This window comes from Amblyraja radiata, chromosome 31 (assembly GCF_010909765.2).
Source record: "Amblyraja radiata isolate CabotCenter1 chromosome 31, sAmbRad1.1.pri, whole genome shotgun sequence".
In the NCBI taxonomy this organism is placed as follows: domain Eukaryota; kingdom Metazoa; phylum Chordata; class Chondrichthyes; order Rajiformes; family Rajidae; genus Amblyraja; species Amblyraja radiata.
In genome coordinates, this window is record NC_045986.1 from 4,127,905 (window position 1) to 4,155,425 (window position 27,521).

Genomic DNA, 27,521 nt, shown 5'->3' on the forward strand with positions numbered 1-27,521 from the left:
GCATTGCAACATTTCCCAATCTTTCACCATTTAAAAATTACTCTGCTTTTCAGCTTTGTGTATTGAAATAGATGACCTCACAGTTTACCACATTATATTCCATTTGCCATGTTCTTCCCCATTCACTTTGCTTTTCTCTATCCCCTTGAAGCCACTTTACAACCACCTCCCTGCTGACAATCTCATGCAGTTTGTCTCATCAGTAAACCTGGAAATATGACATTTGGTCTCAGCCAAATTGTCGCTTCATGGTTTTCCTCCATTCAAATGTTCACTTTATAAAATGGCACTACAAAATGTTTTAACTCTTTTGGTACATATCTTTGATTTACAATGTGTTTTTTTTTTTTGCTATAACACAGATTGTACAAGGAATTAAGGAACTCAAATTCCATTAATACATTTCACTCAGCCATTTTGATTTACAGTTTTGGCATATTAAAATGTTTTCAAAGAAGCTGTGTAGCTGGGGCTCAAGTAGTGAGAGAGGAGCTTTCTCAGAATAATCTATGAGAAAATCTAACTGTTTGTGTTAAAGAAAAGGTTCAGTTACACTACTAGACTACCAATTAATGCAAGGATATTGATGAGCGAATTTGCAAGGAAATTCCGGATATGGGCAAAGGTCATCGAGTGGAAACAGTGGATATTTCAACTATCCAAAAATAGATTGGGATAACGATAACATGGGAGGCAAGGAGAAGGAGGATAATCACAAGGACAATTTTGATCAGTATATTTTTGGTCCATTGTGGAAAGTGGCTTTGCTGGACTTGGATCCGGAAAAATAATCAAGGCCAGGAGGAGCAGCGTTGATGTTCCCAATGAGGAAACATTAAAGAAATAGTGAATATAATACAAGAAGATTTAGGATAGAAATTGAAAGGAGAGAGAGCACTCCAAGGTAAATCTTAGGTAAGGGCCACTTTCAAAGGGATGAGATTTGATCGGGCCTGGTAAACAAAACTAACTTGAACAATGGGAAGCCTTTAAACGCGATGTGTTTCAACCACAGTCTAAGTGTATTGTTACCAGGGGGAATGGTAGGGAAATTAGTTATAGTTTCTAAATAAACAAAGTGATAGAGTGGAATAGGACAAATAGAAAAAGGCCTATGAGAATGCCAGATTGTTGACATGTGATACTTAAGTTGATTACAGGGAGGCAAAATGAAAATGGATATAAAAGAGGTGAAGAGAGAGCATGAGAAAAGATTGACTGGAAGCATGAAATGGTATTCATAAAATCTATATATTACTAAAACTCTCATTTTGTTTGTTTGTTTATTTGTTTGTTTGTTTGTTTGTATGCATGTGAGTGATTTCCCGAAACACAGCCAAAACAGTATACAATAGCGCTACAATGTTAGTTCCACTTTACTCACCATTGTCATGGGGTGTGCATTATCCTTAGCCAAATTTCATACAGATCGAAGGTATATTTTACAAGTTATTGACATTTTAAACTTTACAAAAAAACACTTTCCCCAACCACTTTTCCACTTGCCCTGCCCATCAGCCGCTTTCAACATCACAATGACATCACAATGGGATCCCGAATTTCATTTACATTAAAAAATCGCGATTTTTAAAATTCTCAAAACAAAATCCATTCGTTTTCATTAACGGCTAACATTGTGTTTATGTTATTTCAAAGAAAAAAACGCTATTTTCATTGAGAATTCCATTCTTAGAAAACATCACTATTTTCATTGAAGGGGTGAGATAGGGGGAGATGAGAAGTGGGAGAGCAGGGATATTTAGGGGGAAATGGGGATAGGGAGGGAGAGGGATGGGGAAGTGGGGGAGGTGGTGAGGGAGAGGGGGAGAAGGGGGGGATAGAGGGAGAGGAGGGCAGTGGGGGAGGTGAGGAGGGAGAGTGGGGGTTGGGATAGGGGGAGGCGAGGAGTGGAGGAGCAGGGGGATAGAGGGAGAAGAGGGAGTAGGGAGGGGAGAGGGGTTATGTAGAGAGGGAGGGAGTGACTGAGGGTAATGGAAAGGAGAGGGAGGGAGAGGTGAGGGAAGGATTGGGGGAGGGGAGGAGGAGAGGGGAAAGAAGAGGGAGGGTGAAGAGGAGGGGGTGCTGGGGGATGGGGGAATGGAGGAGGATAGGGGTAGGAAGAGGAATAGGGAGGTAATGGAGTAGTGAAGGGGGAAGATGGAGGAGGGGAGGGAGAGGTGTGGGGAGGAAGCAGAGGAGAGTTGGTGGAGGGTGGGGAGAGGGAGGCTAATGGAGGAGGGGAATAGGGGGCTGAAGAGGGAGAGTGAGATGCGTTCACATTTACCTTATTTTTTACAAGTTATTGCCATTTTGAACTTTAAACCATCGCAGTCGCGCTGCCACTTGCCGGCAGCGTCTGTGCAGTTGCGTGAGGGTTGCCGTGACTCGCGTCACAACGGGGATCTCTGGCGCCACAACGAGAACCTGTCAGCCGCGCCTGCGCAGTTGGGGGCTATGGGTCAGTGGTGGAATATTGCTTTGGGGGACGGGGCCCAACGGGTCCGCACCTGGTCTCGTATAGTGTAAAGTTTTGCGATTGCCCCATCTACCTTTGGTTTCACCAATGTATTGATGAGGTGATTGTTTTGCAAGAGTTCCTGAACTCAGTCCACGGGGAAAGCCATGAGCTTCCTGTTGCCTGCTATTTGAATTATTCATTCCACAACCACTCTGACCTAACATCATGTGGGCTCTTGTACTGTTACAATGAGACCAGTGAAAGCTAGAGGAACAGCACCTCATCTTCTGTCTGAGCACGTTGCAGCCTTCGCACTTAATATTGTCCACAACTTCATTCATCAGTGATATTGTCTTAGCTTCCTTTTTTTGTTTTTTCGGCTTTTTTTCTCCTTTTTATCTCTGAAAATAAAGGACACGTTTGTCCTGTCGTGATCTACATTCCATAACATCTACATATTTGTTCAAAAAATAAACTGCAGATCAATTGCAGGTCAAACAACATCTTTTAAAAGTGATGCATTATCTTTTAAAATTGAGACACTTCATCTGCAGTATCTTTTGTCACCTACATTTTTTTTTTTTTAGAGAGAGAGATGAGAAGAGAGAGATGATGAGAGAGAGAGGAGAGACGGAGAGTAGAGCGAGAGAGATAGAGAGAGATGAGAGAGTAGAGAGAGAGAGCAGAGCAGAGATGAGAGAGAGACGAGAGAGAGAGCAGAGAGACGTACGAGAAGAGAGAGAGAAGAGGAGAGAGAGAGAACGAGAGAGAACGAGAGAGAGAGAGAACGAGAGAGAGAGAGAGAGAGAGAGAGAGAGAGAGAGAGAGAAAGAGAGAGAGCTAGTGAGAGAGAGAGAGAGGAAGAGAAGAGAGATGAAGAGAGAGAGAGAGAAGCAGCAGAGCGAGAGAGATAGCGAGAGCTAGCGAGAGAGAGAGAAGAGATAGCAGAGGAGAGAGTAATGAGAGAGAAGAACTCGCAAAACTGATCGCTTTAGAACAATACTACAACCCTCTCTCCCTCTCTCTCCCTCTCTCTCTCTCTCCCTCCCCCTCTCTCCCTCTCTCCCTCTCTCCCTCTCTCCCTCTCTCCCTCCCTCCCTCCTCCTGTGGGTTGATGGAGGGTCAGCTGAATTCTCATTCCATTGAGTAGAGAGCCTCACCGATCTACCAAATGGAGAGGGTGAACACCAAACTGAACAATGGTGTCTATAAGGAGCTGGGGCTGGGACAGTCTTGAGATGATTGAATGGACAATGAGAGTGTCTTTGACTTCCACCATGTGAGCTGTCTACGTATGTGTTGTCACTGAGGAATAGTCATAGCTTAACTTAAATGCTCGTGAATGGCTGTGGTACTTCGAGTGAATGGTGTACGCCCATGTAAATCGATGAAGGGGAGTCTTATATCTAGTCAAATGTCCATGAAATACTAAAGGTTAAGTCACAGTGTGAGCAATGTGTGGAGTGACCTGTATGTGTAAAGAATGATGTATAACAGTCTGATTCTGAATATAGCTACAGTGTGAATGAGTCTTTTAAAACTTCTCTTTCTGAGCAATCAGTGTGAGCAAAAGCTGGTTGATCTGTGAGCAAACTGTCATTCAGATCAGTCTGACTGGAAACCTTGCCGATGATGAATTTCTGGCTATACCCTGCAGTTGACGTCATGCGGATGTTTCGTGCCAGTAAAAGATAGAGCAAAGGTGAAAAGGTCCTCAAACTGCTATTGGCAATGGGTATTAAGACATCCAGAAATGTTGTCAAAATTGCTTCCCATATAGTCATACCTCCACCTAAGTACAATCTTAAATGCTAAGTCAATGCTGCTCCTTTTTGGAATTGTCTGAATTGTGTTCCATCCCTTGATACTTTGAGTCAGCACATTTCAATTAGATAGGAGTCTTAAAGATAGCGGAGTCAAGGGATACGGGGAGAAAGCAGGAACGGGGTACTGATTGTGGATGATCAGCCATAATCACATTGAATGGCGGTGCTGGCTCGAAGGGCCGAACGGCCTACTCCTGCACCTATTGTCTATTGTCTATTGTCTATTTCAGCAATCTGGACTCAATACCGAGTTGAACAATTTCAGACAACATTCTCAACATGGATGGTGGAAATCTGAAATAAGAAATAAATGCTATTTCCTGTTTGAATTTCAGGCGGAGATTCAGATCTTCCCTCCAGATTGATTTTATTTATTTGAAACCTGGTGGTCTCATTGCTTTTTTCCCGCAATCTATCCTAGCACCAACCTTCCTTTTGTTCTCCCCTCCCTTTCTTCCTTTCTCAGCACTTTAAATCATATTTATTTCTAACGCTTGAAATTCTGATGAAGGTCATCCTTCACCCTGGACCTCCCCACAATTTCTCTCTCGAGAAATTAATACCAAATCTGCTGAATATTTCCAACATTTTCTGCATTCGTTTTTTATAAATAAGATCTATTTCCCTGTTTATCTTTAATTTCATTCAGAAATCCAAATATGCTGCTTCATGTCTGAAAAACCCCTGAAAATTCACATATTTTGCTTTAAGATAGGAAGGAAATTTATGTGAATATGGAATTACTTCCCCTCTCCTGAGTCCCCCACAGCCCCAACCCACTTTTCCCTCTTCTGATCCCGTGTCTGACCCCCAGTTCCAACCCCTGCCATGTTTCACCATCTTCCCTGACTTCCCCTTCACGAATGCCGAGCAGTTAGTCCTCAGCAGAGGTCCCCCTCACATTTGTAACCTTGCTCTGACACCTCAAAGAGTTCGAAGCCCACCATGATATCGAACTCTGCTTCAGTCGCATCCACCTGTTTCTTTGGCAAAGTCCTCCACTCCCCCCCCCCCTCCTGGAGACCCTCTACCCTCTCTCGAACATCAAACCATCTTGATTTCTCGACTCCCCTCACCCACTCCAATATCATCCCTTTCAAACATACAGATCTCCGCACAATCAGTACAAATCCCAATTAAAAAATGATATAGATGGATTTCAAACTGAAATATCATCTGTCCATTCCCTCCACAGAGGCTGCCTGGTCCACCGAATTCCTCCGGCACTTCGGTTTTTGCTTAAGATTCCCGCATCTGCGGTTCGTCATGTCTCCAGACTTATTTCTGAGTGGGATAAAATGACATAGGCCCTCTAATGCCCTGAATGTGGCCATACATATTAAGAGTTGAAAATGAATTGCCAGGAATACACTTTGCAAAGGTGTCACCAGGAATGTAAGATATCTTATTTCATTAGGGTCTATTGCAGCACTTTGGAGATCCAATTCATCTTCTCCATGCAGCCAAAATGGACCCTTCACCATCTGTCCACAGGTGCTACCATGTATTCCGACATTTCCCATGTTTACTCCTCAGGGAACTTGGGTACATCCTGTTATGTGGTTTTCATACAACTAAATGGTTAGTTTAGTAAGATTCTGTTCAGTTGAAGACACAAGAGAATAAAGATGCTGGAACCCTGAGCAAGGAAACAAGGTGCTGGAGGAACTCAGCGGATCAGGCAACAGACAGCCAACCATGACATCTCTGGGTGCCTGCTCTACCACCCACCAAATGGAGCTCAGGGCCTGGCAGACATTGACGCCAACAGAGACAACAACCTGACTGCTCAACACCCGGCGCGAGATCTAACTATTCCTTTGGTTAATGATTCATTCGCAAGAAGAAGAAGGCAGCATCTGTTGAAGGAATGGAGTTTGAGTTTTCTGTAGGTGCAAAAAAAAACTAAAATTGATTAATTTAATCACTGACACCCGGGATTAAATTAAACGAAACATCTTCCAAACAGAGCAAAGCGTTTTTTATACAGCGCTGTGTGCAATCAGCAAGTATTGCTTCTACTCCAACCTCCCAAAGATTCAATGAAATGAAAGGGCACGGAAGAAACTGTCTGCACTGAGCAGGTACTTGAAGAATTGAAACCATTAAAGAGACAATGTGGAGATAAAGGGGTGGAAAAGTTAATTAAATTGTTCAGTAAAAAGCAGGAAGAGAATTCTATATATTTTTTTTTAATTTCTTCCCTCTTCTTACACATTATTTTTGCTGAATATGGTCACGCTGATGGTGGATTATTCCATGTTTGCCATTTGCCACCCATATCGCAAATAGTCTTTCTTCAAATAGTCAAAATAAGTCATTATTTGATCCCATCCTAAAACACTTGTGCACATTCCCCAATTAGGATCTGTGAGCATTTCTTCTGACTTGTATGACACAGACATGTCCAGATAAATAATAAAACACCAAAATTCTGCGAATGCTGTGAAATTGGAAATATATCTAATAAACTATATACCAGATGTCTTTGTGGAGGTAGTATTTTGTGAAACAATTAAGTCATTCCTAAACGAAATAACTACTTCTCCAACACCCTGTGTTATCACCATATACTATAACATCTATCCCTCATCTTTGGTTAATAAAACATGAAATCATAAAATAAAGGTCTTCCGTCCATTTGCTTCACCAGTTGGGATCTGAGTAAAATCTATTATGCCTTATCTCTGCTGTAATTTAGTGAGCGAGGGTCGGATTTCAACTCTTTAGATTCACGGCTTTGTGTACCACAGCTGCAGTTGAGATAAATCCTCATCAGGAACAAAGTTTGAGTGACCTTTACAACTAGTCCTCACTTGTTCACTCCAAACTAATTTATCAGGCTTCGTTTTGGCCCCGATTCCCAGAGAGGTCATGAAAGAACATTATTAAGAGTCTGAATGAAGGGAGGATTAAGAAGCTTGGCTAGTCTCTCTCACTGCAGACACCTAGTTATTTGGCTTTCACAAGAATAGGAGGCAGAGAGAGAATCCATTACTATCCAGGAGTGCTTCCGACAGGCCTTAGCAATGTCTGACTTTTTGCTCCCAGTTTTTTTTTCACAAAAAGAATCAGGATATTCTGTCTGTTAATATTGTGATGTGAAGCTGCCTTCTTTAAACTTAAGGAACATTTACTAACCTTTACTCACTGAAGGAGACTTGAGAAGCAAGGATGAAGAGAGGAAGAAAGCTTTAACTCTTTGTGTTGCAGCTCAGATTTGATCCGGTAGCCCTTGGATCAGATATCTTTACAAATTATTATAATTTTCGTTTCAAATTGTATTTGTACAAATGTTATTTTGTTTCCCATTTAGTTATGTTTCTGTCATTTACCCATGCTGGCAATTTTCAATTCATTCTTGCTACACCCCTCCATAACCAATCGAGCAGCTAACTCCAACCAGATCACATTAACATGGACAGTAAACTCTTGAAGATACCTTAGAAAAGTAATAATGTTCCATGATGTGCTCAACAGTGAATCTTGAGGGCACCATAGACAAATCTATCCCCATTCACCCTCAACAGTCAAACATTTCCTCAGGTATGTTACTTAAGGGCCGGTCCCACGAGCATGCGGCAAGCGCAACCAAACGTGGTCGCTTGAGCCGTCCGGCCTCGCGGGGCTGGTCCCACTTCGATCGTCGAAACCGTATGGAGTTGTGCGGAGCTGGTCCCGACATCGCGCGGGGCTCCGAAAAACTGACAGTGTTCAAAAATTCCGCGCGGCAACAGCCTGCCGGCCCGCAGCCGCCTCGGCGCCATATGCAGCGTCTTGACGCCGTGCATCACGCACGAACTTCCCGCGGACTTCGCTTGAACTTCATGTCACTCACTCGACCTCCGCACGACCCCCGCGCGGCCCCCGCTTCCGGTTTGGTCGCGCTCGCCGCATGCAGTCGCGGGCTCGTGGGACAGGCCCTGTACTAAAAGGTCGCAGCTCTGAAGACCGGGTTTGGTCCTGACTATGGGTGCTGTCTGTATGGAGTTTGTACGTTCTCTCCGTGACCACGTGGGTTTTCTATACGATCTTCGGTTTGCTCCCACACTCCAAAGATGTACAGGTACAGACGTTGTAGGTTAATTGGCTTGGTATAAGTGTAAATTGTCCCTAGTGTGTGTAGGATAATGTTAATGTACGGGGATCGCTGGTCAGTGCGGACTCGGTGGGCCGAAGGGCCTGTTTCCACGCTGTATGTTTAAAACTAAAAATGATCAAAGCAGGAAACCTAATCGAGCCAACAATCACAGAGTCATGTAGCTCGGGAACAGGTCCACATAGACAACTCCAAGTCCTGATCCAGAGTGCCATCAATATAACAGGTGCTGATGCTGGTAAATGACCTGGGAAAGGCACCCATTACTTTTTAAATAGTTGCTGCATTGACCAGGAGGTCCCAATGTGTCATTATTGTGAGGACAGTAATCATCGGTGACAGCGTGCTCTGTACGAACGTCCAGCACACAAAACTCAATGACATGCATTTGAACTTGACTGTGGGTGCAGTCACCAGAACCTGAAAGGTAACATCACCTCTGTTGTATTTAAATATCACCCCTCCTGATTTGTGATTCCCAGACATTGGGTGAATTACCAGTAAGATTCCAAGCCAGCAGGATCCTAGTGATGCTCAAATTGGCATATAGTTCATGCAACATTCTTTGCTCCCTATGGCCTTGCATCATCAACTTCATTATAATGTTAAATAGAATGAATCCTGGACTGGAAACAAGAAACTTATCTAAAGCCAGTTGGCAAGGTTCTCTGAATTTCATCAGACTCAGAGTACATGAGCATCTACAAATCTCTCCTCTGTCTGTTGCGGCTAATTTCTGCATTACATCATCATACCCTATCTTCCATACATTTAATGGAATCACCTTTGATATAACCAAAATACAGGCCTAGCATGGACATATTCCCTGCCACAGAGGGCAGTGGAGGCCAAATCACTGGATGGATTTAAGAGAGAGTTAGATAGAGCTCTAGGGACTGGTGGAATCAAGGGACATGGGGAGAAGGCAGGCACGGGTTATTGATTGGGGACGATCAGACACAATCACAATGAATGGCTCGAAGGGCCAAATGGCCTCCTCCTGCACTTATTTTCTATGTTTCTATGTTTCTATATAAATCTCAGATTCAGTTTAGAAATGTTGGTCCAGCCATACAGCAAGACGTGTTTTTCTTTGTCATTGAGGATTATCTGTGTTTTGTGCTCACCACCTTCCCCTTGGCCTCATTTTAACATACCCTGATCCTGTTGTGTAGACATCGTCCATATACAAGCAACATTCAGCTGAAACAAGATCAGCAGCAAATAGAGAAAAAGGAAGAAAGACAATTTATTTCACACCGCTTTCCTATGTCATAAATCATGAAGTCGTTCTGAAGCCCACTTATTATTGAAACATAACAATTGCAGCAGCATATCTGTGCAATGCACCCCCACAAATAACAGAACAATAATGTTGAAATCATATGTTTCCTAATGATTTTAACGGAGAAAAAATATTGGCCTGGGCAATAAGGCGAATTCCCTAAAATAATCCCATCGAATATTATATGTTCATCTGCGAAAGTAAATGGAACCTTAGTTTAAAGGCTGATCTGAAGGATATCACTTCTTCAACACTGCGCTGAAATACAGTTTAGATCTTTTGTAATTAGAGGTGATCAAGAACTGGAATCCTAAACCAGAGATGATTGGTTTACTACCCTTCAAACACCTAGTTTAAACTTAAGGGCCTGTCCCACGAGCATGCGACTCCATGCGGCAAGCGCGACCTAACGTGGTCGTTTGAGCCTTACGGCCTCGCGGGGCCGGTCCCACTTCGATCGCCGGTGCCGTATGGAGTTGTGCGGAGCTGGTCGCGACATCGCGCGGGGCTCCGAAAAACTGACCGTGTTCAAAAATTCCGTGCAGTACCGGCCTGCCGTCCCGCATCCGCCTCAATGCCGTCCCGCAGCCACCTCGATGCCGTACGCACCGCCTCGACGCCGTACGTCACGCGCGAACTTCCCGCGGACTTCGCTCGAACTTCGTCACTCACTCAACCTCCGCGCGGCCCCCGCTTCTGGTTTCGTCACGCTTGCCGCATGCAGTCGCATGCTCGTGGGACAGGCCCTTTAGGTCACGCTTGCCGCATGCAGTCGCATGCTCGTGGGACAGGCCCTTTAGGTCACGCTTGCCGCATGCAGTCGCATGCTCGTGGGACAGGCCCTTTAGGTCGCGCTTGCTGCATGCAGTCGCATGCTCGTGGGACAGGCCCTTAAGGCTTTATCACTTCATTTTGAACTTGCTGTAATATGATCATTAGTTATTTAGGATGACTATTAATTTTATCAGTCACAAAACTAGGATGCCCAACACCCTCATAATAAGAGAGTTACTGGATATTTCTGGACACTCTAAGAGAATTGCTGGATATTTCAATCCTTCCTTGATCTTTTTGTCTCCATCATAGGGAGCAAACGGTCGACTGATGACTACTATAGCCCCATGTTGTCCACCTGTATCTCCTTCCCAAAATCCACAAGCACGACTGCCCTGGCAGATTCATTGTGTCTGGCTGCACGTGCCCCATCAAACTCATCTCCAAGTACCTCAAATACCGACGGCACTGTGGTGCAGTGGTGGAGCTGCTGCCTCATCGAGCCTGAGACCCAGGTTCGATCCTGACCTTGAGTACTTGCGGTGGGGAGTTGCTCATTTTCTCTCTGACCGCGTGGGTTTCTCCGGGTTCTCCGATTTCGGACCACATCCCCAAGACATGCAGGTTTGTAGGTTAAGTGGTCTAACCAAAGCCTTGTTGAGCTGTATCATGGCTTCCTCACCCAATCCATGTCAGAATTCCAAAGACATGCTTCAGGCATCACTCGAGGCTAGAGTAGTCAATTATATGCAACAGTCTCTTTCTCCACCTCCAAGAAAATGTGTGCTGATTTTTCACACGAGTTCTAGTCCTCCAGCTTCCACTGTAGCCTGTGATTTGCCTTGAGGCCAATCAGCATCTTTGCTTACCGCCTCATTGAGCCTGAGACCCGGGTTCGATCCTGACCTGGAGTACTTGCGGTGGGGAGTAAGCAAGGAAGGAAAACAGGCAGGGAATAATTTACTAACCTAAGGTACACAAAAATGCTGGAGAAACTCAGCAGGTGCAGCAGCATCTATAGAGCGAAGGAAATAGGCAGACTGAAGAAGGGTTTCGGCCCGAAACGTTGCCTATTTCCTTCGCTCCATAGATGCTGCTGCACCCGCTGAGTTTCTCCAGCATTTTTGTGTACCTTCGATTTTGCAGCATCTGCAGTTCCTTCTTAAACAATTTACTAACCTAGCTTTTTGCTAAATAAACAAAGCATTTTAACAAGGAGAATAGGTTAATAATATTTGTTTGTCTACTACAATCACAATCAAATGATTTCCAATAAAAAAGTATACACATATACACCCCCACACACATTGTGGAGTGCATTATTCTTCAATGTACGTATGTTAGTAAATGCAGTAGACAGGAAATTCATTAGCACAATATTACTGACATTATGCAGAAGAAAACTTTGATAACCAATTAAGCCAACAATTCTTCAAAAGCCCATAATAATTTTTAACTTTTTAGGCAAAATGCTCATGTACCATGCACAGTTTCTCTGTCATCCAGTCACACAAGTAATGTCGATATTTGTATGTTTTTCAAAATTAGGTCCAGCAAAATTGTGCATCATTTGAATCTTAATAGCGACTCCTGTGGTTCACACCATGTCGACCCAGCTTTCTGTACGGCTCAAGACTCAATCTAAATGTTAATTAAAGGGACGCTCAACATTTCTGATAGAATCAGAGACTGAGTTCTTCACAAATCCGTGCAAAACAGACTTGTGGTAGACTGAACCAAACACGAGCCCCAGGTAGTTTCAGCAAGTTTCTCATCAAAATGTAATTCTCTTTATGCAGGATTTTTTCATGCATTTCCACGAGAAGAAATCCTGCATAAAGAAATGGATTCCATCTTGATTAAATGAAAGATGTGTCAAAAATTGAAGCAAGGCACCAGAAATCCCATTGATTGTAGGAAACTGACATTTGGATTCACACGTGGAAGGGCTATTAGCTCACAAACGTCCAAGCATTTATAGAGGGCGCTTATATGCTTACAGTGACCTCTCTGGCAATCCTCTGTCACAAGTTCTTTGTGCAAGGATGCTCTCACCTTCCTCCAGAAGCCTGCATTTCTCTCTGCCACCCCCCCCACCACCCCACAAAACAAGTGCTTCCACTCCTTCCCATCATTTACAATGCAATAATTTCTTGCCACCATTCCCCACTGACTGAGATTCTGCTGACTTTACTGAGGTCTGACCACTTCCTGAGGTCAGAGCTGTGAGGTACTATGATTGCAGGAAACCTGACTCCTGAAGTAGTCACGTCACATGAAGCAGCCTGCTAGGCACTACCGAATCTCACAACTTTGTTGGAGATTTAGAAAGATTGCTGATGTTTTAATGGTGAAAAAATATTGCAGATGCATTTCTCGATTAATGTTTTTGCTGTGCATTTGATACTCATTGAGTTTGGGTGGTTATCAGTTCATTATTTAAACTCACTAGTTGGTATTTCCTTCAGCACAGTTCTTAACTCTTGCTTCATGTTCTATAATCTTTATCTGCATTTCTAAGTTCACTCATCATAGCAGATTCTGATATTTACAGAATCAGTACTGCTGACTGCTATGAGGCAGAGGATGGCAAAGGCGGCATGAGGAAGTGATGGGAATCAGCTGCATTTGAAAAGTATGTGTAATATAAACCTTCAAAGGTGGTTTAATGATATAATGACTTGATGCAGACAAGCTCCAGGGCTGAAATGATCGTTCAGTTCTAAGGAACCACTTTTTAAGATGACCACCCATCAACAAGGGCTTCTATTTATCCCATGTTTTCACACATTGAGTTTGAGTGAGTACTTTACAGGACAGTGGCAGTTACCAAGAAGAAAAATAGTTAACAAAAGTAACCTGAAGGATGTACACACAAGGAATTGCAGATGCTGCTTTACTAAAAAAGCTTTACTAAAATAGTAACTCAGTGGGTCAGGCAGAATCTCTGGAGGACATTGGTCAATTACGTTTTGCGTTGGGACTGGAGAGGTCTGCAGATGGGTCCTGACCCAAAACGTCACCAATCCTGCATTTGTGTTATTTTTTTTAACCTGCAAGATGTTCTGACATGCTTTCATAGAAACATAGAAAATAGGTGCAGGAGGAGGCCATTCGGCCCTTCGAGCCAGCGCCGTCAATCATTGTGAACATGGCTGATCATCCCCAATCAATAACCCCTGCCTGCATTCTTCCCATATCCCTTGATTCCACCAGCCCCTAGAGCTCTATCTAACTCAATGTACTTCGATGCAGTGGAACAACAACTATTTTGGTAATTGTCAACATTCTATTGTAATTGTGACATTGGATCTCAGTTTAAGAGACCATATTCAAACCTGTATTTTTCTCCTCCTTGTACTTGCTGTTCTGAGGCCAGGCACGGGGAGCTAGTCTGCGGAGGAAGAGAGTCTGTGCATCAGTCACTTGCTTTGATTCATTGACAGAATTCTGGAACTGTGGTAGCTTTCACATATTGCAAAGGACATTGATGGTTAATGGTTATGTCAATAGTTGTGGGATAGAGACAAAGGAAAGGGATTTGACCCAAAAGCAAAATCATATAACCTTAATATATGATGGAAAGGTTCTGTTATCTTCATCTGTATTTCTAAATTTACACATAGTTACCACTAATAAATAATCTGGGATATCCTCGATTAACATTTTGCCTATAATCTGAACATGGTTTATGCAGTTTTATATGAAGTTATATTTTAACATTGTTATGTTGTCAAACTGAGATTAAATACCACACCCTGCTCCCCCTGATGACCATTGCTGTATAAATATAAAGAAATAGACCCTGGTTCATATCATCAGAGATTACAAACAATTGGCTCATATTAGGCACAGCATTAACTCACTTAGATTTAGACATTTAGTAATTGAGGGGAGGGGTGGTTATTGAATACCACTGCATTAATAGTGTTGCAGAATTATTCCTGTGTGAGGCTGACACTCCAGTGAAGTACTAAGGGAGTACTGAACTAGCAGCACTGTCATATTGTTGATCACGCATTGTGCATAATATTCTAGGTCTTGTACAGCTGTAATGCGATGTCCCAATTCTAGTGTTCAATGTCCTGTCTGATGAAGGCAAGCCTGCCACAAGCCTTCTTCGCCCTCCTCCCCCCCTCTATTATGGAGCTATATACTTTTACCCCGAGGTCTCTCTGTTCTCCAAACATTCCTCAGCTATGTCATTCACTATGTATATTCCTCCCTTGCCTGGTTCAACTTCCCAAAAGGCATCATTTTTCACTTGTCGGAGTTAAATTTCTCCCTAATTTCTCATTCACTTAATCTGCTTGCAGAGTCTCTGAGGATTCTCCTTTTCCTTATCGGCTAAGGATATCTTATGCCCTCTTTTTGCCCTCTTCATTTCCTTCTCAAGTCTACACCTACATCTGTTATACTCCAAAAAAGTAAAATGGAAAGGGGTGTAGATGTGAAGATGTGATTGGTGGTGGGATCACATTGAAGGTGGTGGACTGTTTAGTATAGTTTAGTTTAGATTAGAGATACTGGTGAAGGAGCAGTCAGTAGAAGGGTCCTCCCCTGAAACATTGCCTACCCATTCCTTCCCCAGATGCTGCATGACCTGCTGAGTTACTCCCACATTTTGTGTTGTGCCTAATCCTTGCCCATTTTGGATTGTCCCTTAGATTTTTCTCTGTGTTTAAAAATACCCATGAATGTATTTATGTTTCTAAATCTGAGCATCAGACAAATACAGAAACTAGGGAAGTATGTGGTCTGATAACTCTCCAAATAAACACTGCTGTAGCCAGATTGGTTTTTCTAATTTATCACCCATTTTTTTTTATTTTAAAGTTTACTAATTTCACAACTCTGCAAATATATATTGTTGGAATTCTATTCCTTACGTGAGAGAACAAAAAAACCATGTAATACTGTGGTCTAGTAATGTGTCCTGCTTCTGTATCCACATGTATGCATTAAATAGTGCCAATCAGCAGGTACAGAGGGCACTTATTCCCTTACTTAAAACTCATCTTTATTCTCAAGCCTTTCTTGACGTCCTCTGAGGGAGGGCTTATATGTATGTATTTATGTATGTACTTAATCTGTGAACCACTGTTGTATAATGTTAGTATCTCCACCAATGTAAAGCACTTTGGTCAACGAGAGTTGTTTTATAAATGTGCTATAGAAATAAAAGTGACTTGACTTGACTTGACTTATCTACCACTGACATATTAAACAATTGTGATGGACTGAAATGTGACAATTCTATACAAATTAGGTATGTGCTGAATTATCTTCTCCCAATGAAGGAATTACTTGCCGTTCCTATCTTACACTTCGCGACTCCCATCTTTATTTATGGCTGTTAGCGAGATGAGAATCTGGTTGTAAGTTTGCTGAAGTTCCATGACTGACATGGGGAGTGAACATTTCTGCAAGATCCCAGGTCCGTGCATCTGTGGAATTAAATCCAGCAAGATTTGTAATTGGGAACCGAGGTAAGAAGAAAATTTGAAAAACAAAATGAGAAAAATCAAGGAAGCTTGACAAAATGGATGAAAGATTGGAGGTATCCCAGAACAGCAGCAGGTTCATTATTCGTTGATGAAGTGGAGAAGAAAGGGCACTCAACTCTGTGAATGTTCTCAGGACAATGGGATAAAGAAATGGGAGCTGGAAGCACCAGCTAAATTATTGGTGAATTAGCCAAAGTCAGAAGCTCCTGAATGGTCTGAAGTAGGAATGGAAATGCATGGCTTGTGCACAATTCAGGCTGAATTAGGTAAGCTATTCAGAGCAATTGAAAAGATTGGGATTTCTCTTTCTTTCGGTAATTTGGGAGGAATTTCTTTTTTTTTTGTTGGCAATTCTGAAGGGCTTGAGCTTTTCTGTTAGTTACCTGAGGCCCATGGGCAGGAGAGTAGAATTAAAAGGAAATGCTGAATAAAAGCACGAGCAACATCCTGATAATTTGGTAATAAGAAAAGATTTAGACTGAGGGAAGCACGAAGAGGGGGGGCCCAAGATTAGCAGATCCCAACTTTCCAAAACCATTTGACCAAAGCCAGTGGATACTGCCAGGCTCTCTCCTGGACCATATACAAAGTACATAAAGAAGATGCAGAGATCAGAGTGAAGAGTAACCATCATATAACGTTGATGTCAGCATTCTGCCTTCCTTTTCTGAGGGTGCTGATTCCACAAAATGCATGGATCCTCATGGTGCCTTTCTCAACATCAGGATGTCCCAGAATGTTTTACAGAGTTCAGCCTTACTATTTTCTTTGAACACTATTTCAAAGAAGTGCAGTTGTTATTGCAATGTGGGAAATACAGTAGCCAATGTTATGATGCCACAAATAGCAATGTGATGGTTTCAAAGCAAAGTTCCTTTGCAGGAACATTCGCCCACCAGAGCTTTCCAGCATTTCTGGAAATTTAGAAGCTTATCTTATGGATCTTGCCATCAGCAACTCAAGAGATACCTCCCAGTTAGTTTAAAAAATATATGGCTTTTTTGTAATATAATAAAATCATTAAATGGTACATAGATATAGGCAAGTTAGGCAATTGGACAATGTGCTGGCGTAACTCCCCAGGTGAGGCAGCATCTCTGGAGAACATGGATAGGTGATGTTGTCGGTCGGGGCCCTTCTTCACGCTGATGGGGAGGGGAAGTGCATGAGAAAGGGGGGGCGGGGTCAAGGGGGAATATAGGGGTCACCTAAAATTTAAGAATTCAATGTTCATACCGTTGGGTTGTAAACTACCGAAGCGGAATATGAGGCGATGTTCCTCCAGTTTCCACGTGATCTCACTCTGGCAATGAAGGAGGTCCAGGGCAGAAATGTCTGTGTGGGAATGGGACAGGGAATGGTTAGCAACTGGGAGGTCCACCAAGCCCAGGCGGACCGAGCACAAGCGTTCGGTGAAATGATCGCTGAAGTTACGCTAGGTCACGCCGATGTAAAAGAGAGCCACATCAGAAACACTGAATGCAGTGGAGGTGACGGGAATGTCAGAGGATGCTATGTTGGATGTGGAGGCTGGTGGGTGAAAGGTGAAGGCCAGGGGTGTCGGACAATGAGACCAAATTGTCTGTACCAATCGATAATCGGACCAGTTTTGGTGTGTAGGAAGGAACTGCAGATGCTGGTTTCAACCGAAGATAGACACGATAGTAACTCAGCGAGTCAGACAGCATCTCTGGAGAAAAGGAATAGGTGACATTTCGGGTCGAGACCCTTCTTCAGACTGAGGGTCAGGGGTAAGGGAAATCGGAGAGATAGACGATGTAGAGAGATGTATAACAAATGAACTAAATATATGCAAAAAAGTAACATTGATAAAGGAAATAGGACATTGTTAGCTGTGGCCATGGTGAAAACGAGTATAGGCAATGAGACTCAACAAGATGTCTGAAGCTGGTGCGACTTGGGTGGGGGAGGGATGGAGAGAGGGGGGATGCAAAGATTATTTGAAGTTAGATAAATCAATATTCATATCATTGGGTTGTAATCAGCCAAAGAAAAATATGAGATGGTTTTCCTCCAATTTGCATTTGGCTTCACCCTGACAATGGAGGAGGCCTAGGACAGAAGGATCAGTGTGGGAATGGGAAGTGTTTGGCAACCAGGTGATCAGGTAGGTCCAGGCGGACTGAGCGAAGGTGTTCAGGAAAACGATCGCCCAGTCTACATTAGGTCTTGCCGATGTATAACTTTAATCAAAATGTCCAATTCATTACATTAACCTACACTTTCCCCAAAGCACTATTATTTTTTTCTTTTAAACACTTATCTTTTTCTCCTTTGAAATTCACAATGAGTATTCCTTTCAGATGGTAACTTTAAGACCAGATTCCTTAATGTCTCTGTTTAATGTCTCTGTTTCTCCTGTCATTCATCTTAAACCTTCCACTAGTTAATGACCAGTCTGTTTCCAGAAAGTTTTTCCTTATTCATCTATCGCCACTGTTCTTGATTTTAAACACCTTTGCCAAAGAACACAACTTCTCCTGTTTCATCGCAGAATCAATGATCCAGATATAATTTTAGTAAATTCCCCTCCCCTTCCCACAGCAGGGGAAAGTACCTGGGAGGGGGTGGTTTGGGTGGGAAAGGTCGAGTTGACCAGGGAGTTACGGAGAGAACGGTCTCTGTGGAAAGCAGAAAGGGGTGGAGATGGGAAGATGTGGCCAGTAGTGGGATCCCGTTGGAGGTGGCGAAAATGTTGGAGGATTTTATGCTGTATGCGACGGCTGATGGGGTGGAAGGGGGACTCTGTCCTTGTTACGAATGGGGGAGGGGTAGTAAGAGCGGAGCTGCAGGATATCGAGTAGACCCTAATGAGATCCTCATCTATAATGGAAGAGGGAACCCCCGTTACCTAAAGAATGAGGACATCTCCGATGCCCTGGTATGGAAAACCTCATCCTGGGCGTAGATGCGGCGTGGACGGAGGAATTGGGAGAAGGGGATAGAGTCTTTACAGGAAGCAGGGTTTGGAAGAAGTGTAGTCAAGATAGCTATGAGAGTCAGTAGGTTTGTGGTAGATGTCGGTCAATAGTCTGTTTCCTGTGATGAAGACGGTGAGATCTAGAAACGGTAGGGAGATGTCGGAGATGGTTCAAGTGAATTTGAGTGCAGGATGGAAATTAGTGGTGAAGTTGATAAAGTCAGTGAGTTCTGCATGGGTGCAGGAGGTAGCACCGATGCAGTCGTCAATGTAACGGAGATAGAGTTGTGGGATAGGGCCAGTGTACGCCTGGAACAGGGATTGTTCAGAGTACCCTACAAAGAGGCAGGCATAGCTAGAACCCATGTGAATGGCCATAGCTATGCTTTGGATCTGGAGGAGGTGGGAGGAGTCAAAATTGGAAATTGGCTTGTTCTGTGGTCGAGGAAGAAACGGGGGGCTTTAAGACCCTCCTGGTGGGGGGTGGAGGTGTAGAGCGACTGGACATCCATAGTAAAGATGAGGGAGTGGGGGCCAGGACAACGGAAGTCATTGAGGAGATGAAGAGCGTGTGAGGTTTCTTGGATAGGTCGGGAGGGATTGGACCATGGGGGATAGGATGGAGTCGAGGTAGGTGAAAATTAATTAGGTGGGGCATGAACAAGCAGAAACAATGGGTCTGCCAGGACAGTTCAGTTTGTGGATTTTGGGGAGAAGATAAAATTGGGCCGTGCGGGGCTGGGGTACGATGAGGTTGGAGGCTTTAGGGGGCAGAGAGCCGGTAGTGATGAAGCCAGTAATGGTGCTTGAGATTAAGGCCTGGTGCTCGTCTGAGGGGTCATGGTCCAAGGATAAGTAAGAGGAGGTCGCCTGGCCTCAGTCCGGTAGAGGTCAGCGCGACAGACTACCACGGCACCTCCCTTGTCGGCGACCCGCGGGTCTGAGAATTGGATTGCAGGTCCCTGTTTTACTCTGGAGATCAGATGTAAGGCAATTACTTATCCCAGTATCCTGAATCCGATCGCAAAAACATCAATGCAAGTGGTGGTGCTCATCAAGAAGGATTATTTTCATAGGAATGTTGTCAGAAACAAAGTGCTAGGCAAAGCTTTTCTTATTGAATGTTAAAGAGTAGTTCACAAGATGTGCATTATTTATTTTTTAATTCAATGGCGCTCATTGCACAATGAATTAGATGTCTGCATCACCTGGTTCCATTCATACTACTTTGAACTATATAACGAATTTCTGGATGTTTTCATTTACATAACAATGGATTTGATCTGGAAAGCCAGGCACACAAGGCCTTCTAAATAAAATCAACTATGTGCATGTGTGCAAGTGTGCAAGTGAACGAGCTATTTGAATGAATCATATTCCATGAATATAGGATATGGCCTGACTTTACATTATTCTTGTACTTGTTACTTCAAAAACCATCTGGTTTGCAACTGGTTATACAATGACCATCATAAGCAGGACACCGATGCAGGTCGACTTTTTGTGCATTCAATTGTGCTCCCTCCATACTGCTTCACACCACCCCTCCTCCCACTACACGTCACTCCTAAATTGGGACCTTTAACCTGAGGGCAGGGAACAAAAAAACCCGGCAAATTAGAATCTAGAACGTCACAAAATAATGAGAAGGCTGATTACCTTTAATACCAGTTTTCCTCTACAACTCATCAACCTCCCCTTCCTTGTCTCTGGATCTCAGCCTCCCCTAGTGCTTGTTAGTTTATTTCAATTCCCTGCAGGGAAATTCAACCCCGCGAGGGGTCAAAAACTACAAATTCGGAGATAAGTGCGCTGATTACCGGAATATAATATTTTCTTGTTTATCGAAGAATGATCATCCTGTAGTTTCCCCGAAACCTCTCAGAGCTGTAGTATGGAAATAATTATTTGCCTTAAACTGTGATACAGAAGAGATTTGGTTTGTTTAAAATATGCAAGATATCAAGTTGCCAGTGGCAGAAGAATCCTTAGAGAAAATGAAAAGTTTTATGAAAAGAACATTATTTTTTTTCTATCCAATTTTAGTACAGCTACATTTTCAGATGTTGTTGATATAATTGGTATGAAGTAAAGATTTGGATTTATAGCGTTATGTTTTGAAGGGTGAAAGTTTACAATTTTCTTTGCCTGGATGGTGTGAGGACATATACCAGTGATATAATCAGTATATCTTTTTCCATTTAGTGATGAATGGTCTTCAAGTGCCATAGGCAACAGGATGAACTCCTCAGCATATTCAAATATGTGCCCATCAGCTCTGAGTTCCTATTCAAAAATGCTGTCATTGCAAAAGTAAAATAATTAAATGCGATTACTGAGATTAATCGGAACAGTAGCGTTGTGGTGAAATTACTGAATAACTCGCTCAGTGTCTTTTGTTAATGATGCATAGGGATACATTTGGATCCCATTGAGGTTGCTGGAAAAACTAAAATCAGTTAATTAAGTAAATCTGGTTTCAGTAATGATGACCATGAAGCTACCAAATAATTCATCTGCGTCAGTAATGATCTTTGGGGAAGATAATTGACATATTTCTTTGGTCTGTTGAGCTACATGTGATTCCAGATTTGCAGAGTGAAGTAGCCTAGCAAGCCACTTAATTGTATCAAGTTACTATATCAAAAGATGTTTCACAGAACCCATGCTCAGTGTGCCTTTGCCCCTGCAATCTCCCAGTTGCCAAACATTTTAATTCCCCTTCCCATTCCCATACTGACCTTTCAGTCCTGGGCCTCCTCCATTGTCAGAGTGAGGCCACACACAAATTGGAGGAACAGCACCTTTTATTAAAACCTACAATATAACTTATATTGTAATCCTTAAGGGCCTGTCCCACTTACGCGATTTTTTCGGCGACTTGCCGGCACACGTTATAGTCGCAGCAGGTCGCCGATAATTTTCAACATGTTGAAAATCCAGCGGCCACCAGAAAAAGGTACGACTCTTTGAGCGACTACTCACGACCAAACAGGTGTCACCCCGCGATGTCGAACATTTTCGGCAACCTGCTGCCACTATGACGGGTGCTGGCAGTTGCCGAAAAAATTGCGTAAGTGGGACAGGCCCTTTAAGATTCATAAAGACTGATTATATCTGGTCAAATGCAGGGAAGTATACTTGTCGATTGCCCCATACTCCCCTAACACAGTGATGAATGAATAGTCCATATAGAACTTCATTTAGCGGAAACACGGTGAGCAATAAGATATCACCTTCACTCTCCCCTCCCCCTATCTCCTCTTTGTTCTGGCTATCTCCCTCTCCACTCTCAGTCCCAATGTAGGGTTTTGACTGGAAAAGTCAACAATTTCTTCCCCCCCCATAAATGCCATTCAATCTCCTGAGTTCCTCCAGCAGATTGTCCATTGAATGGAATATACTCGATGTCACCATCAATGTCCCAACTGAAGTGTCATCTCCTTAAGGAGACTCACTAATCTACTGCAAGAGCTGAGAAACTTAATATAAGGGGCAAACAATTTGATTTCAGATTGATTATTTTAACTGTGGCAAATGCAACCACACTGGAGATGAAATAATATTTTTCAGGATATTTGTTATTATTCTTGTGGTAGCTCCACTGTGCTGAATGGGAAAGATTCAGAAAAGATCAAATAGCATAAATCCAGCATTCACAAGTTACAGTAAACGGATGTACCTAAAAGTGAGGGGCCAATCTGCTAAAGCTAAAAAACAAGAGAATGGCAATGATGGTATACAATGTACAAAGCTAAGTAACCATGGGATCAAAAGATCACATTTCTGGGATCCTCCCACGTCTGGTCACAAATGGTAGTGGACAATTAAAAAGCTACCATGTACAGAAGCCATTTGATTTAGCCATTTGATGTAAATCTTAGAATATGAGTGCCAAAGAGAAACAGAAACTTCTGCAGACATTGTTAAATTGTAATGTCTTGTGGATGATTATCTCAGCCTTCCTCTGCCATCCTCACCAACGCTAATTCAATTCACCCTTTAAGATATCAGGAATTCTCTGCACCTACATCTGATATGCTCATTATAGCTGTAATATGTGTGTCAACATGATTGGAAAATTGCAAATCAATGTATTCTACAAAAAGCAGGACAAATCTAATCCATATATCATGAATAAACTGATGGAGGATATCATTGACAATGCTATCAGGTGGCATTTACTCAGGAATAACCTGCTCACTTTCGATTTTATCAAAACATCTGGCTCCTGACCTAATTGTTGCAATGGTCCAGACACAAAAGAACGAGTTAAATACCAGAGGTTATGTGATAGTTTCTGCCCTTAATGTTAAAGCATATGACTTTGAGGAGCATTATCAAAATCAAAGCCAATGAGAATCAAAGGGAAAACTCTGCAATGGATGGATTCATGTACTGAGTACAGGGGGAAACAGTGATGTCATTAGCAATCAAATATCTCAATCTTGGGACAAGACAGTATCATTTTCCCAATGATCCTCCCCTGATTCCACACAACCCTCTCGGCAAATTAAGGTGAGAAGGATGCCTATTTGCCAGTTCACTCATCCCTTCCCACCCAATCCGCCCCAACTCAGATACGTCCCCCTACAACCACAGGAGATGTAACACTTGTCCCTACACCTCTTCCATTGCCCCCATCGATGTACCCCAGCAGGTCCTAAGTGAGACAGAGATATACATGCACATCTTCAAATTTTGTCGACAGCATTCAGTGTGCCCGATGTGCGTAGACTAGGCAACGTGCTCTGTCATCCAAGGCCTACTAGATTTCCCGGTTGCTAACCATTTTAACTCCCATTCCGATTCCCTTAGCAACCTTTCTGTTCTGGGCCTCCTCTATTGCCAGAGTGAGGCCACACTCAAACTAGATGAAGAGTAGCTCCTATCCCACCTGCATAGCTTCTAATCCAACTGTGTCAACATAGGTATTTCAATTGTATTAAGTAACCTCCCCCACCTCTCTCCCTTCCCTATGCACCCCACCCCATTGCTCACCAATTTCTCCCATTATCTCCCACTCCTCCCCGTCATCTGCTTCTTTCCCGTGTTTCGTAAACTCATCTTCTACCTATATTTCTCCCTCTGACCTTCCGTCTCACTCCTCCTCTTCTCTCCATATCAGACGCCCTTATATCCCTTTTACACCGCTCACCTTTGTCACTGACTCCATCTCTCTGCCAATTAAACTGTCCACACCCGTATCCACTTATCACTTAACAGGGGGGGAAAATTGTAAACCAGTATTTTGTTTTTTGTCATTTTCCATCATTTGACTGGCTTTGTCATGAAACCACCTCTCTTTTTCAGTTTTAATTCATCCTACAATAATCAGTCTAAAGAAGGTTCCTGATCAGAAACGTTGCCGTCCATTCCTTCCACAGATGCTGCCTGACCCGTAGAATTCCTACATCACTATGTGTTTTGCTCGAGGTTCCAGCACCTGCAGTTCCTTGTGTGTCCAAGTGTACAATGTTTAATTCTTCCTGCAGCTCCTGAACTGATTCAGCAGTCGGTGCTCCAGGTGAAATTGCTGCCGGGCTATGTGTGGACCCAAAGACACTGAAAAAACCTGTGTACTTACCTCTCTGAATGCAGTCCTGAAGACATTGAACAATGCATGACTTTATTCAGAGTTAAAAACCAGATACACTTGCCAGTTTCATGAATCACCCTGAGCAATCTTTGCAGTCCAGCACTGAGGTCATCCCTGCAATCTGTGCCACTTCCCAAGTGCAGAGCAGCAACTCCAGAATATCTCATCCCCATCACAGGGAAAAGTGTATAGCTGAATCCCTTAGAAAAGCAGGAGCAATGCTTGGCTGGGTTTTTTAATACCTGTACTCAGTCAGACGACATCCTCATTTAGAAATATATGTTTCTTTCCCATGTGCTCACTCATCTTACAGCAAATCAAATCAGCAGAGTTAGATTGCCTTGCCGCTGCGGTGAGTCAGGAAGGCTGCTGCTCGCTACCTTTAATGGCACCAGGAACAATCAAGAAATGCTGACCTCACAGTGCCGTCCACCTCTTGTGAATAGAGAAGCCAAAATCGTGCCTTCTGCGTCGCTCCCATTTTGCCATCCCAGCCGTCTATTGAGCAAATCATGAAGCCAGGACTAAACAATTAAACATGTCAAACATTCCTATACTTCTAATCAAACCACCACCATGCAATTATTAGCTAATCAGCCTGGCTCTTCGATAGATGTTTGCCTTTCACGTGCCTTTGATTTAGTGCACCCTTATTGGTTGTAGCCAAACTGATGGATTGTTATTCCATCGGACTGGAAGAGATTACAAACATTGTTGAAATAGCAATCACACACAACTGTGAATCTAGACAGATTAACTTTGTGTTGCACTCTTCATCATGAGTGGAGGCAGTCTGAGCAAATGAGGATGCTGCGAGCAAGGCTGCCAACATCCAGAGAGAGGATGGCAGAATTGTGTTTTATAGATTCACTGATTCTCTCCTGGAGCCTGGGAGAGAGCACAATCAGATGCCTGGGACTCTGTGACGCAACAAATCACAGAATACTTTCACAGCCACAAACCCAAAGTAACAGTGGAATCGTGAGCTTGCCTGGCAGTGAACATAGCATAATTTCCACAGTGGAAAGAATGGACTCTAGCATTTTGGATTGGGACTCTCGAAGAAGAGTCCCAACCCAAAATGTCTTCTCTCCATTCTCTCCACAGATGATGCCTGACCCACTGAGCTACTCTACCACTTTGTGTTTTACTCAAGATTCCAGCATTTGCAGTTCCTTGTTTATTTATCCTTTACCGAGATCTGGTTGCATGGAATTCACCACGTGCAGATCCCACTGCTAGGTTACTCTCACGTATGCAGTGCCTGGATGTGGGTCAGAAGATATGAGTGATAGGTTCAATATTGTATTATATAACATGCTCCATCTGAATAATGAATCTCGTTGTTTGAGGCCTGTTCAGATTGTCTTTCTGTGGTTCTGAAATACGACCAACTGAAATGAATGGTCAGGGGAGAATTGGGAGGGGGAACTGGGGCAGTTTTGATCCATTTGAATACTATTGGGCAGAAGAGATTATGAGACGAGGGGGAGTTAGAATAGAAGACAGAAATGCATATTTGAATACACTATCACCCTCAATGATCTCAAATCTACCAACTAACTTGGTCACAGTAGGGCATCCTCCATCTTGCTACTGTAATTAACACTGAAGGAAGAGTAAGCTTGTTCATAAGCATGTTGTAATGTATGTGTATGAAATGGTACCCATAGTTGAATAGTTGCATTCAATAGCTATTGAACCATGCAAACTATTTTGTGCATTTGTATAAATGTGCGTATATGAGGTGTTAGTGAAATTATACATGCATGAATGTCGAAGAGCATATGATGGGAGAAGGGATTTATTGCTGCTTCAACTGACTTGAACCTTAAGGTTATTAAACTTTTTCTGGTCTCCTCTTCAAAAACTATGATGTCTGTCAGACTTGTTTGCTTGCGCTGATGTTCAAGATACAGGAAATTGCTTGTACTTAGCATGTGCTAATGAGGAAAACAGTGTAATTGGCACTTCCAGAGCCCACATGTGCTTGTCTGAGATGCTTGTGAAAATAATTCACTCGTGGGACCAGGGAAAATAGGTGTGGATCTCGTGTGCTACAGCACTTTAGCGTATGTGTGATGCAATTTCTAGCTCACAATTTATACTTTTGAGTAAGGAATAACTTGGGTCCGGCTTCAAAGCTACCAAAACCTTAGCCTAGCATGAAGTGAACATTTTCAGGAGCAGAATGAAAAGGAATTTTGGAGGAAAGTTAAATCAAAAATCAGTTGACTGAATCAGAAATTAGATTGACATTCAGTTCTATACGCCAAATGATTTTATTTTCTACTGAAATCTGCTTTGACTCGTAAATATGAAGTGAGAATCAGATGGGGTGAGTTAATAGCCCCTGGGCGTCATTGAAAATCGGGATACATAACCAAATTTCAATATTAATACAGCATCAAAGTTGAAAAGAACTGGTAAATAAAAAGAGAAATTGTCAATAGTGAATGTGAAGAACTGTAAATTGTAGGAAGACCAATGACGTTCTGGGGCCAGGTAGTATAGATTTGATTTTCTTTTCTGAGCACCGTGTGATCCACTGTATAAAAGCAACATCCCATATTGAGAAGAGTCAGAAAGAAGTAAAGGTGTAGCGGAGCTTGTGGTGATAATGAAGCTAATCTTTCATTTTAAATGGCTGAAGAAATATAGGAGAAGGAGCGACTAAGGGATTATCTCCATTGAGATCATTCCCTGTGACCCATGAGGAAAGGTTAAAGCTTTTATACATCTTATTAGAGCACAGACTGTTGAGCAGGGAATACAATACAACACTATATTTAAAATGATGAAGGAAACTGATAAAATTCAGATCAAGTAATTTCACAGTAAGAGCAGGAATGGAACGAGAGGAAACAATTAAGATTTGGAAAAACTTTTCTTTAGGAGTTATGGAAAATTGAAATAAACGGCCAACTGAATGAGGAACAATGGATTCATTTTATTAAGAAATTGGACCACTTAATGTTGCTGGAAGAATTATAAGATTGGAAGCCAAGAGTTTGATAAAGTAATGCAAATGA

The 27,521-nt window shown here is 42.8% G+C and overlaps 1 protein-coding gene across 11 annotated transcripts in view; it reads left to right on the forward strand.

The window, feature by feature from the left end:
* The window catches only part of prdm16 (PR/SET domain 16), a 771,474-nt gene that overhangs the window by 241,174 nt on the left and 502,779 nt on the right, over positions 1–27,521 (forward strand). The gene's annotated exons all lie outside the window — the stretch shown is intronic.